The sequence below is a fragment of the Nerophis lumbriciformis genome, linkage group LG01, assembly GCF_033978685.3.
Source record: "Nerophis lumbriciformis linkage group LG01, RoL_Nlum_v2.1, whole genome shotgun sequence".
Taxonomy (NCBI): domain Eukaryota; kingdom Metazoa; phylum Chordata; class Actinopteri; order Syngnathiformes; family Syngnathidae; genus Nerophis; species Nerophis lumbriciformis.
The window spans coordinates 24,257,243-24,271,616 of record NC_084548.2 but is presented as its reverse complement, the minus strand read 5'-3'; the positions used below and the strand labels follow the sequence as shown (position 1 = coordinate 24,271,616).

General features: G+C 40.3%; 1 protein-coding gene across 2 annotated transcripts in view; it reads right to left on the bottom strand.

The window, feature by feature from the left end:
* nlgn4xa (neuroligin 4 X-linked a) overlaps positions 1–8,337 on the bottom strand; it is a 286,243-nt gene extending 277,906 nt beyond the window's left edge. For both annotated transcript variants that reach the window (XM_061977860.1, XM_061977866.1), the window contains exon 1: positions 8,077–8,337. The gene's annotated coding sequence lies outside the window, so the exon portion shown is untranslated. The remainder of the gene's footprint in view (positions 1–8,076) is intronic.
* Between the last annotated feature and the right edge of the window lie 6,037 nt (positions 8,338–14,374).

Genomic DNA, 14,374 nt, shown 5'->3' with positions numbered 1-14,374 from the left:
GAAATAAATAGCATTTAAAAGAACAGGACTCCCTGTTAGTTGGTACAGTAAAACACAACTTGATAAAAAAAACAGTACTATGTCAAGAGTGTAGGCAGTGCTGTTAAGTTTCTCTTTGTGTGTGTGTGTGTGTGTGTGTGTGTGTGTGTGTGTGTGTGTGTGTGTGTGTGTGTGTGTGTGTGTGTGTGTGTGTGTGTGTGTGTGTGTGTGTGTGTGTGTGCGTGCGCGTGTGTGGGAGAGAGAATGAGTGGAGAATGCAGAGACTGTGAGGCATGATGCAGCTGACCTGATGATAAACTAGTTTGAGAAGATTGTTTTTGTATTATTCATAAGACTACTGTACGTTTCAATTGTGTAAATATTGGACCATCAAGATAAGATACATGTTGTGTTGGTTGATAAAATATGGATTAATGATATGTTTTTTCTTCTTTTTTTTTAGTTTCCCCCCTGAGAGATTTCTACCATTTGTGATTAAAAGCTACCAGCAGGAACTTAGTCTTCAGGATGGACACCTAAGTCGAACAGGTGTGAAGGTAGAGGCCTGACAAAGTGCAATCCTCTTCTACAAGTTGGAGTTGGACGCATAGGTGCTGATTTACTAAGGTTTTGCATGTACTAATTAGGGCTGGGCGATATATCGAATATACTCGATATATCGCGGGTTTGTCTCTGTGCGATATAGAAAATGACTATATCGTGATATTCGAGTATATGTTCTCACACAGTTGTTTTTAGCTGCGGGCCTTTCTCACTCGTTCTTGTCTCTCCTTCTCACAGACCTAAAACAAGCGCACCTTCTTACATATGTTACATACTGTCGTCAATCAATCAATCAATGTTTATTTATATAGCCCTAAATCACAAGTGTCTCAAAGGGCTGCACAAGCCACAACGACATCCTCGGTACAGAGCCCACATAAGGGCAAGGAAAAACTCACCCCAGTGGGACGTCGATGTGAATGACTATGAGAAACCTTGGAGAGGACCGCATATGTGGGTAACCCCCCCCCCCTCTAGGGGAGACCGAATGCAATGGATGTCGAGTGGGTCTGACATAATATTGTGAGAGTCCAGTCCATAGTGGATCCAACATAATAGTAAGAGTCCAGTCCATAGTGGGGTCAGCAGGAAACCATCCCAAGCTGAGACGGGTCAGCAGCGCAGAGATGTTCCCAACCGATACGTGCATGCAACGTCATACGCCCTCGCCGAGCAGAGAGGTAGCAGCATGGGTAACGTTAGCTGTGATGCTAGCGGAGCGGTGCGAGTGGTAATACGAGAGAAAGAAGGTGCGAATCTGGTAACAAATGAAGGAATAATTAATTCCCAAGAAAAACAGCACGGGGTCCATCGTCTGGCGGTGGTTTGGCTTCAAGCGGGAAGATGTTGAACAAACAACAGTAATATGTCAAGTATGCGGCAAAAGCGTTGCTATAAAAAGTAGCATTACTGTTAGTTTGTAGCATCATTTGAAAAGTCCTGTGATGAGGTGGCGACTTGTCCAGGGTGTACCCCGCCTTGCTGAGATAGGCCCCACCACCCCCCGCGACCCCAAAAGGGACAAGCGGTAGAAAACGGATGGATGGCATTTGAAAAGTCACCCGCTAGAGAATGAAGAGTGCTTGAAACTCTGCATGTCAACATCTCCGTTTGGTGCCACACCAACAAAATGCCCAAGCAACCATTTCCACATCAACACCGTATGAAAAAAATAGTCAACAACAGAAGGAGATGACATACGCAGGAACCTACCACATAGCGAAGGACATACACTATTTGATTTCCTATTATGCAGCTAATTTTTATTTGACAGTTATTGAAATATCTTGTGTGACATCATGCACAAAAGTGCACTTTATTTGTTTTAAAATATTGTAGTGGCGTTCTGTACAAAAAGTGCACTTTAATTAAGTGTTGTTTTGATGTGTCATCTTAGTGACATCATGCACAAAAGTGCACTAATAGCTTGTTTTAAAATGTCTCTGACAATCTTGCACTTTCTGTTTTGAAATGACATGAACGTTTGTGCCACTGCTTAATAACTGTTTAATAAATACAGTTTTGGTAAATTGACTTAGTTGTGATTTCCCTCTCTACATGAAAGTTTAAAATGAGCATATATGAATGCAGTATGAACAAAAATGTTTTAATGTAGACACATAGAATCATCATACTGCTGTGATTATATGCATCAAGTCTTCATTCAAGGCTAAGGCAAAATATCAAGATATATATCATGTATCGTGACATGGCCTAAAAATATTGAGATATTAATAAAAGGCCATATCGCCCAGCCTTAGTACTAATACATGTGAAAACTTGATAGCACAAGCAAAGCTGATCTATTCAGCGTGTGCAAAGTGGATTGTGTCTCTTCAGTGAGCAGAATAATCCATTTTGCGTCTCTGTCTTCATTAGTATGCAAAATATACGATCATCAAAATGCTCACAATACTGGGAGGAAAAAATGCAAATTTAATTACTTATCACACGCAATGTGATTTATCAACACTCCTCACCATTTTGCAAGCTTTATTTTGTGTTTTGTTCAGTAATTGTTCCACACACGGCTGCTGGATAAGAGTTTGTGCCGCATAGACGATGGACAGGCGACAATCCGCCGTCATACGTGTCAGGAATTTAAAAAATGTAGACACATTGTCTATTCAGCAACATAATTTTATTTTAAAAATGTAGCTGCTAGGGGACTTAAAAGGCTGATTAAAACAAAATCAAATTGATGCGTTTTGGTGTACTTTAGCATTTTTAAATTACTTTTGTTTTTTTCACATAAAATATATAACATTAAAATATTTCTTATATGAAAAAAACGTATTGAAGTATGCATTTTTGCGTATTAACCGGACTAAGTGCAGCCTCTCTCCCATGCACCTTCAGCGGTAAAAAAGAAAAGAAAAAATAACGGCGTGGCGCAGTGGAAGAGGGTCCCTGGTTCAATCCCCACCTAGTACCAACCTCGTCATGTCCGTTGTGTCCTGAGCAAGACACTTCACCCTTGCTCCTGATGGGTGCTGGTTAGCGCCTTGCATGGCAGCTCCCTCCATCAGTGTGTGAATGTGTGTGTGAATGGGTAAATGTGGAAGTAGTGTCAAAGCGCTTTGAGTACCTTGAAGGTAGAAAAGCGCTATACAAGTACAACCCATTTATCATTTATCATTTATAAATGGTGTCAATGTAGATACAATGCACAACTGCTTCTAAAATGCCCATAAAAAGTGGTAGATGTGTCCTGCATGTTTGAAAACATAGCAAATGCCACCGGTACGAGCATGGAAACTTGAATGTGCAGTAAATGAGAGTATCTCCATGGCAGCACCAAATATGTTTTAGTGTTTGGTGGGTCGGCTCTCTTGGTTGCTTTGTTGGGCCTGCTCCTGTCTCTGGCCATGCTCCCCCCACCCAAGCAGACGATGGCATGGAACACCGCAGAGGCCACCACAGTGTATGTTTTTTGGGGGGGTTTTTTTGTGGCTGTATGTAGAAATGGCTGGTTGCATCAACTCTGCTCTTTTAATGTATTTAATGTCCTTTTTGTTCTTGAATGTTTCCCTCTTACGCACATGCTTATGTGTGCTATGGCTATGATATTTTTTTTCTTGGCCTCAGTCTGGACCCCATCTCCAGGGGCCCAGGCTTAGACTGAATTTTTTTTTTTTTCTTCACCCATCCACCCATCACCCCGCGTTTCTCACCTTTTTTGTAAGGGGCACCGGAAGTTGGCAGACCCGTCGGCAATCCCGTTCTCCATCCATCCATCCGGTTTCTACCCCTTGTCCCGTTCAGGGTTGCGGGGGGTGCTGGAGCCTATCCCGTTCTGTCTCCCTGTAATGTTTGTCTGCTCTAGAATGGGATTGTGCTCAAAATCTTATTTTCCCCTCGGGATTAATAAAGTATTTCTGATTGTGATTGTGATTCTGCTTAAAGAATTGAAAAATGATCAACATAGTCTACATAACCACATACCCCATTCATCCAAATGAATCACTATGTCTGTTTCATTCACTATGTTATTAAGTCACTACAGTAATTAAAACTTGTGTTCACATTCGACTCCCTCTCCACTTCTAAATGCTCCAAATGCAAAAATCATGCAAAAATCATAAAGAGTACAAACAATATTTATTCTATTAGCTAACTTCCTTTATCTGAATAGCCATTTGTGATTTATAGCATGAAATAACAAATATATTGCAGCCATGTTGTTTATGTTTCAAAATGATTCAACTATTCAATGTCAAAATATAAACAGTAGATATAATTAACAAAATGTCAGCTCCTGTCTTGTTCTAAAACACCAATGAAAATGAAATGTAGTGTTTAGACAGGCTAACTGTAACAAAAGTCATCACATGTCTGCCACAATCATGTGTGTTCTTAAATGTGTATTCCACGTCTTACATGTCGAGAGCAGTTTTGATTTGGGCTTACATGGTAAACAACTAAAATGAATGTTTTATCCAGACATATACATTTGTCCAAATGTGGCCAAGTAGACGCATTGTGGGTTTCCTGGACGTCGTCTACATCGCTAAAAGAAACATCTAAGGAAGAGAATCCCTCTGCCATCTTCTACTACTTTTTTTTTTATATATATATATATATAAATCGCCCGCTTGCATATTCCCTCTTCTCTTCTCCGACTCTCTCGTCGTCATTTGGGATGTGCGTGTCTGTTGTGATTTCCCTACCTGGTTCGATGGGTCGCCCTATCTTGCCTCTGATTGGCCTGTCCTTAATGTTTTAGAATAGAATAGACTACATTTTGCCCTAATCTTGACTAATCGTGACTCATCATAGTAAACCAAACAACCAATCATTGATTTTTCTCGTATATTTTGTCCCGTGTCCGTGGAGTTGCCTGCTATTTAGCTTTGATTTTTAAGTTAAACATTTTTAATGGAAAACCGTCGTTTTTACCACTGGATTATCAGAAAACGTACTAATTACGGGAAAACCATAGTTGTTGGCAGGTATGGCAAAGAGACGGATCAAGATTTTAACACATATTGTAGGTCGGAAAAAAATGAAGAAAAACGGAAATGTTCTTAAAATATTTTTACAGGGGTAAAAAAGAGGGATTTCTGTCTATAGACGGAAAAATCACATGCCTGCTCCATGGCGATGCCCCGTATAGTACACACTAGGGTTGTACGGTATACCGGTACTAGTATAGTACCGCGATTCTAATTAATCATATTCGGTACTATATCGTCTCTTTTTGTTTAACGGGCGTGACGGCGCTGGTTGTACGAGCAGGGGAGCATGTTCGGCAACGCACAATCACAGATTACTTACAAACAGACAATGTGTGTAGACAGAAAAGGGAGAACGGATGCATTTTGGCTTAAAAATAAAGGTGAAGTTATAACACTGAAACGCCCTCAGGAAGAGGTGCTTTAAGACATGGCTAGCTAGCGAGCGGCTAACGTCCAGCCGCAGTCGGCAGGGTTTTAGCTACTTCTAAATCACTAATCCTCGCCTCCATGGCGACAAATAAAGTATGTTTCTTACAAGTATCATCCCTGCAGGACGAGGAATAGCTAAACATGTTTCACTACACACCGTAGCTCACCGGCGTCAAAATGTAAACAAACACCATTGGTGGATCTACACCTAACATCCACTGTAATGATATCAAGTACAGGAGCGAATCTAGTCAATACTACTATGATTACATCGATATTTTAGCATCACAAAATCTTTTTTCGTTTTAAAAAAAATATGTATTATGTTTATAAACTCAGGAAAATGTCCCTGGACACATGAGGACATAAATTATGACCATTGTATGATTATATGACTACTTGGTATCTGATCGATACCAAAATTGTGATATCATCCAAAACTATAGAATAAGTGATTATTACATTTTAACAGAAGTGTAGATAGAACATGTTAGAAGAGAAAGTAAAAATATTAACAGTAAATGAACAAGTAGACTAATAATTAATTTGCTACCACTTGTCCTTAATAATGTTGACAAAATAATAGAATATAAATGACACAATATGTTACTGCATACGTCAGCAGACAAATTAGGAGCCTTTGTTTGCTTACTTACTAAAAAAAGAATAGTTGTCTCGTATGTTCACTATTTTATTTGAGGACAAATTTGCATTAAGAAACATATGTTTAATGTACCCTAAGATTTGTTGCTAAAATAAAGACAATAATGCCATTTGTTGTGGTCCCCTTTATTTAGAAAAGTACCAAAAAGTATTGAAAAGTATAGAAATACATTGGTATCGGGACAACCCTAGTACACGCAAAATCCTCATTTGAAAAAAGCCGTCCGTGCCACTTTACAATTGCCCACGCAGTCTTAGAAAATCACACGCAACAAGTGCTATTTTATAGGTTGCCCACGCTGTTTAGAGCGTGGTATTTGGATCGTATTAAATCAGGCCTAATACTCTAGCTAAGTGTTTTTCAACCTTTTTTGAGCCAAGGCACATTTTTTCCATTGAAAAAATGCGGAGGCACACCACCAGCAGAAATCATTAAAAAATGAAACTCAGTAGACAGTAAAAAGTCGTTGTCGCAATTGTTGGATATGACTTTAAACCATAACCATAACCTTTAAAGCATAACCAAGCATGCATCACTATAGGTCTTGTCTCAAAGTAGGTGTACTGTCACATCACACCCTGACTTATTTGGACTTTTTTGCTGTTTTCCCATGCGTAGTGTTTTAGTTCTTGTCTTGCGCTCCTATTTTGGTGTTTTCTTTTCTCTTTTTTTAGTATTTTCCTGTAGCAGTTTCATGTCTTCCTTGACCGCTAATCCCCACACCTACTTTGTTTTAGCAATCAAGAATATTTCAGTTGTTTTTATCCTTCTTTGTGGAGACATTGTTGATTGTCATGTCATGTTTGGATGTACTTTGTGGACAACGTCTTTGCTCCACAGTAAGTATTTGCTGTCGTCCAGCATTCTGTTTTTGTTTACTTTGTAGCCAGTTCAGTTTTAGTTTCGTTATGCATAGCGTTCCCTAAGCTTCAATGCCTTTTCTTAGGGGCACTCACCTTTTGTTTATTTTTGGTTTAAGCATTAGACACCTTTTTTACCTTCACTTTGCCTCCCGCTGTTTCCGACATCTACGATGCAATTAGCTACCTGCTGCCACTTACTGATATGGAAGAGTATAACGTGGTAAGTCTGCCGATCTCCAGACAGCACAGACACTCAACAACAACATATTATTTGCGGATTACTGGTTTGCAAAAAATATTTTTAACCCAAATAGGTGAAATTAGATAATCTCCCACGGCACACCAGACTGTATCTCACGGTACACTAGTGTGCTGCGGCACAGTGGTTGAAAAACACTGCTCTAGTTAACAACCAATTTCGATGAAGAAGGCAATGTTACTGCAGTATTAGCACAGACAAAACGTGCTGGAGCATGACGGAGCGGCGTGTACACATGATGCCCCCCCTCACATTTTTGACTGCCCCCTGCCTAGAACCCGGCCCTGTACAGGCGACTTGCATACTTATTAAATGCCCCCACTCAAACCTCCTTCACCCCTCTTCGCTCACACCACCATCTTGTGGTTGCTTGGCAAAGATGGTGAGTCCAGAGGATGCCAGCGTCTGATGCATTTTGATCACACACTTTTATTTTTTTTTATTTTTTTTGGGGGGGTGGGGGGGGGGGGGGGTGCAGTGTTTCTGTCTCCTGCCTCCCTTGCGAAAAAGTGAGCGCGCTGTTGCGTTGGCCCAGTTTAAACAGCCAGCCGCCCACGTGTACGCGCATGTACCTGTGAGGCCACACGAGCACGAATAATGCATGCGTGCGCCCACGTGATCAGTCTCCTCCGCGCTACCGTCATCACCAAAAAAAATTGTTAAGCCTTTCCTCAATGGGGATTGGAACAGTAAAATGAGTCCCCACTCAACATGGTCGTCAACGTAAAAAAAATATGTTTAACAGTCTAACAAATGATTGCATGTCGTCATAAGTGACGGAGGAAAACGCACAGAAAATTGAGCCCACCCCAAAAAAAAAAAAAAAAAAAAAAAAAAGGCGCCATAGTACAATATTCTTACCTCAGTCGTCTTAAGTCCCGTCGGCAGGTCCAGACACGCGTGCATTTATATCCACGTCCGATAGGTCGCTGCTGGTCATATCCGAAAGGAGAAAAGCGCGGGTGCGATGTTGCGTTCACGGTCCGACTCTGCCTCCCGTGTGTGCGTGTGTGCGCGCGAGGTGAGACAGACGAGAGATGCGGTATTATCGCCACCGATGACACGATGTCTCAATGAGTCACTGCGGACGCGCTGGAAAGATCCCAGTGTAGAGCCAGGCAGTGTACTGCCGGGACAAGATTAGTGATCAGGACAGCGGGACTCTCTCTCTTTTTCCAGAGTGCGATTGGAGGATGCAGACTAAAGTTTATTGAGACAGCAGCCAATGCCAGTGCTGCATTCTCTCAATCAGCCTTGACCAGCCACCGTGCTGGTGTTCAGCTTTTAAAAGACCATTGTAGGGTATAAGGTCAGGGGTCGGCATCCTGAAATGTTGGAAGAGCAATATTGAACCAAAAATACAAAAAAACAAATTTGTTTGGAGCCACAAAAAACTAAACGCCTTATCTAAGTGTTATAATGAAATCAACACATGGTGTAAGTGTCTATTTGAGTCGTCCCGATACCAATATTTTGGTACCGGTACCAAAATGATTTCAATACTTTTCGGTACTTTTCGATACTTTTCTAAATAATAAATTGCATTATCGGCTTTATTTTAACAAAAAAATCTTAGGGTACATTAAACCAGGGTTTTTCAACCACTGTGCCGCGGCACACTAGTGTGCCGTGAGATACAGTCTGGTGTGCCGTGGGAGATTATCTAATTTCACCTATTTGGGTTAAAAATATTTTTTGCAAACTAGTAATTATAGTCTGCAAATGATGTGTTCTTGTTGAGTGTCGGTGCTGCCTAGAGCTCTGCAGAGTAACCGTGTAAAACTCTTCCATATCAGTAGGTGGCAGCTGCTTTGTAGATGTCGGAAACAGCGGGAGGCAGCGTGAAGGTAAAAAGGTGTCTAATGCTTAAACCAAAAATAAACAAAAGGTGAGTGCCCCTAAGAAAAGGCATTGAAGCTTAAGGAAGGCTATGCAGAATGAAACAAAAACTGAACTGGCTACAAAATAAACAAAAACAGAATGCTGGACGACAGCAAAGACTTACTGAGGAGCAAAGACGGCATCCACAATGTACATCCGAACATGACATGACAATCAACAATGTACCCACAAAGAAGGATAAAAACAACGGAAATATTCTTGATCTCTAAAACAAAGTAGATGCGGGGAATATCACTCAAAGGAAGACATGAAACTGCTCCAGGAAAATACCAAAAAAAAAGAGAAAAAGCCACCAAAATAGGAGCCCAAGACAAGAACTAAAACACTACACACAGGAAAACAGCAAAAAAGTCAAAATAATTCACGGAGTGATGTGACAGGTGGTGACAGTACACCTACTTTGAGACAAGAGCTATAGTGATGCATGCTTGGTTATGGTTTAAAGTCATATCCAAAAATTGCATCAACGACTTTTTACTGTGAACTGAGTTTCGTTTTTTAATGATTTCTGCTGGTGGTGTGCCTCCAGATTTTTTCAATGAAAAAAATGCGCCTTGTCTCAAAAAAGGTTGAAAAACACTGCATTAAACACATGTTTCTTATTGCAATTTTGTCCTTGAATAAAATAGTGAACATACAAGACAACTTGTCTTTTAGTAGTGTCATGATCTGTGGTGTGTATCATGTTTTTGTTATTGTCTGTTAGTTTTAAGACTCCATAGTCCCTGTTTTTGTACATCCTTGTTTGTTTTAGTTTCCATGGCGACTGATTAGTTTCACCTGCCTCATGTGTTCGGGACATGCACCTGCTCTAATCAAGAGACTATTATTTAAGCCTGTCTTTGCCAGTTACCTGGCGTCATTGCTCGTTTTCATATCCGATTCCAAGTTTTTTGCTAGTTATTTGTTTCATGCCACAGTAAGTTTTGTTTGTTCTATGCCATAGTTTGATTAGTTGTTCCATGTTTATAGTTTCATGTCCTAAGTTCTTGCCCTAGCTTCTGCATGCGATAGGCATGCTTGCCTTTTTGAGTTTTGAATAATTAAATATGTTCCTACCTTCACGCCTTGTCCGGAAAAGTCAGTTTGCAACTCCCCCTTATGACAAGAAGTAAGTAAGCAAACAAAGGCTCCTAATTTAATCTGCTGACGTATGCAGTAACATATTGTGTCATTTCTCATTGCATTATTTTGTCAAAAATATTAAGGACAAGTGGTAGAAAATGTATTATTAATCTACTTGTTAATTTACTGTTAATATCTGCTTACTTTCTTTTTTTAAATATTATAATCTACACTTCTGTTCAAATGTAATAATCATTTATTCTTCTGTTGTTTGGATGCTTTACATTAGTTTTGGATGATACCACAAATTTGGGTATCAATCTGATACCAAATTGTTACAGGATCATACATTGGTCATATTCAAAGTCCTCATGTGTCCAGGGACATATTTCCTGAGATTATAAACATAATTTAATGTTGTGATGCCAAAAAATATCGACGTAATCATAGTGGTATCGACAAGATACACTCCTGTACTTGGTATAATTACAGTGGATGTCAGGTGTAGATCCACCATTGGCGTTTGTTTACATTTTGTTACACAGTGTGTAGTGAAGCATGTTTAGCTATTGCTCGTCCTGCAGGGATAATACTTGTAAGAGACTTACTGTATTTGTCGCAAAGGAAACGAGGATTAGTGATTTAGAAGTATAGCTAAAACACTGCCGACTGGGGCTGGACTTTAGCCGCTAGCTAGCTAGCCATGTCTTAAAGCCCCTCTTCCTGTGGGCATTTCAGTGTTATAGCTTCACCTTTATCCTTAGTTTTTAAGCCAAAATGCATCCGTTCTCCCTTTTCTGTCAACACACATTGTCTGTTGGTAAGTACTCCATGATTATGCGCTACCGAACCTGCTCGTCTGCTCGTAAACCAGCAATGACACAATGTGACAACGGCGGGGGCACGGGAGGTGGCGGACCGGTACTTTTCAGAGGCGGTATAGTACTAAATATGATTCATTAGTTTTGCGGTACTTTACTAATACCGGTATACTGTACAACCCTAGTGTCTATATTAGCTATATTAGCCTACTATCAAAATGACAATTTGTCGCAGGCTGACACAGATCTTCGTTGACAGAAATGTTAATATGTAATATTTATACTACACATTTTTACAAAATTGGAAAATATGAGTAAAATGGAGGCTTCTCATAGGGTGAGATAACTCCTGGAAGTTACTGGCTTACAAAAGTCAAAGTTATAGACGTTTGTTTCCAAGTTAAAGGAAACAACAGGCTGTCTTCTTCGAATGGATTTATTACAATCTTTGCAAGCTGTGTAATGTTTGCTGTGGTCTATAGCTGCACACAAACAACTGTCAAAAATGCGCCAATATTACATACAGATAATGTGTCATGAGACATGCAAATATAAATTAAATACAGAGACGACATAAGTAATACAAATTTAGAGCTCAAATATACCTACAAACAAGGCATAATGATGCTAGCCTAAATAGCATGTTAGCATCGATTAACTTGCAGTCATGCGCTGACCAAATATGCCCGATTAGCACGCCAACAAGTCAAATACGTCAACAAAACTCACTATTGTGCATTCATGCACAGCATAAAAAGTTTGGTGGACAAAATGAGACAAAGTTAGGGGTCACATAAAACACGTCTTGCTGTAGCAGAAAGCTGTACATAAACAAACTACAGGGAGTTCAAGGACTGCTGTAATTAGTAGGACAAAACGGGGCTCGCCAAATACTCTCATCAGTGAAGCATGTTTAATATAAACAGTGGGATTTCTAACAATTAGGACAGTTTGTGTCATGTTTTTCCTCCTCCAGGAACCATATTAAAACAAAAAAATATTTTTTTCCCTATCTTTTTCTATTTTCATATATTTTTCAAAAAGCTCCAGGGAGCCACTAGGGCGGCGCTAAAGAGCCACATGGGGCTCTCGAGCCGCGGGTTGCTGACCCCCGGTATAGGTGCAGAAAAGGGTGTAGATTAGCAGGGTAAATACCACCAGCCACTGTACCAGATACTGGTGGCATCAGGTGTGGTGATTAGTACTCAGGGTTGGCATGTTACCTTGCACTTTTGTGAATGTGAAATTAAACAAAGCAATTTATAATGAAGTGGCCATATTGCGAATCAAACTTTGTAGTTATTGACGCCACTGGATGAGGAATTAATCATCTGCTTGTATTGACATTTTGCTCTTCTGACAAGACGCCACTATTTTCATTAGATTCAATGTCACCCCCTACTGTATTCATGTTTTAAGAATTTACTTATTTGAGCCATTTCATAGAAAGCCTACCATTTTGCTGATTCTTAGAACAACAACATGACTGCAGATTATTGGTTGCTTCTCTGGGACTGCTTGTGTGTCTGTGCATGCGCTCATACGCGAGACAGCGGGTTGACAAGATTGAACGCCAGACAAATTGCTCGGACACAGTTATTTTTTAATTCAAATTAGTAATTGTGTAAACAATTAGTAATGAAAAAATTTGGGTTGGGCTCTCTGGGTGGCTGGGACCATACGTTGGCTGCCGCACATACTGCGAGACAAATTGTACATACATACACACATACATACATACATACCTACATACACACAATTATTTATAAATTTATACATGCATACATTCATATTCATACATACGCGCACAAATAGGTACATAAGTATGAGGGGCCATTAGGGACATTATTCAAAATTACCTCCTACATACACTACTGAAATGCTCTCACATAAACTACAGAAATGTTTTTTTCTTACACACTACTGAAACACTCTTATACACACTACTGAAACACTCTTATACACACTACTGAAATGCTCTCACATAAACAACGGAAATGTTTTTCTCTCACACACACTACACATTACATTGTTTACAACAGTGGAGGAAGTTGGAAGCCGTAACTTGCTCCGCTGTCACTTCCGTTGTGTCCGTCACATCCTTTGTAGCTTAAAGTTGCCTTGTGGTTTTATATTATTGTGTTGTGGCATTTGAATTTCTTGTAGCATTTGCAATTGTGCTGTAGCTGAAATTTGTTGCGATGTGGCTTCATGGTATTGTCTTGTAGTGTTTTTATTTGTTGTGACTTTTCTCAGCCACCGTAGATATCTGCTATTCTTGTTTTGATGAATGATGGCGATGACGCCACAGACGGGCAGACAAACTTGAATATTGTTTAACGTCCTAATCATTAAAAGTCCTAAACTGCATATCAAATCTGCCGTTCTTAAATCCAATGTTTTCCTTTTTCTACTATCAATAAACTTGATTGATTGCCTTTTGGAAGGCAAACTTGCCGAGCACAGATCGATGTAGTTGAATGTAAAGAAATGTTATCGATATATCGATTAATCGGGCAGCACGGTGAAACAGGGGTTAGTGCATGTGCCTCACAATACGAAGGTCCTGGGTTCGGACTCCTAAAGTGAGAGTAATTTTTATTGTACCTCTGTAGAAAGTTGTCAGGTGCGTGATAGGAAGTCCAGTCTTCCTGAGCCTGCAAGGTGAGTGAAAGCACTGCTGTGCCTTTTTTGAAGACAGCAGCTGTTTTTGGGGTTCGAGAGGTCGTTGCCAATGTAAACTCTGTGGGATCCTGTGGTCATCGTGATTGGCTTTGATGTTCAGCTGCTCACCCTAACTGTTTGCTGGCACTGGATCAGAAAGCTGATCACCCAGTTGCAGATGATAATGCTCACTTTCAGCTGCTGCAGTTTACTGGTGTTAAATGCACTGCTGCAGTCCTAGAACAGAAGCTTGGTGTAGGTGTTCTCATGATCAAGGTGGGACAGTGATAGGTGAAGCATAGTAGATACTGCATCGTTTGTGGAGCATTTGGACCTGTACGCAAATTGTAGTGGGCTGAGGTTTGCAGGAAGGCACTTCTCGATGTCCTGCATGACCAGGCGTTTAAAACATTTCCCTACAATCGGTGTAAGAGCTATAGGGCGGTAGGGTGGTTGGCTTTGGCTTTTTCAGTATTGGAAAGATGGTGACATTGCTGAGGCAGATAAACACTACTGCCTGTTGAAGTGAGATGTTAAATATGTTACACAGTGCTGTAGCTTTGCCTGGTTTAATGCTTTGAGCTGTGGACAGTTGTTGTACCTGGTGTATCAGGTGCTTGTGGCTGTGGAGTGTTTTTAGCTTTGTTGCGAGCAAAAAATTAGCATGTCTGGAAGCAAGGGTCAGAATGACACAGCCACAAGCAGGG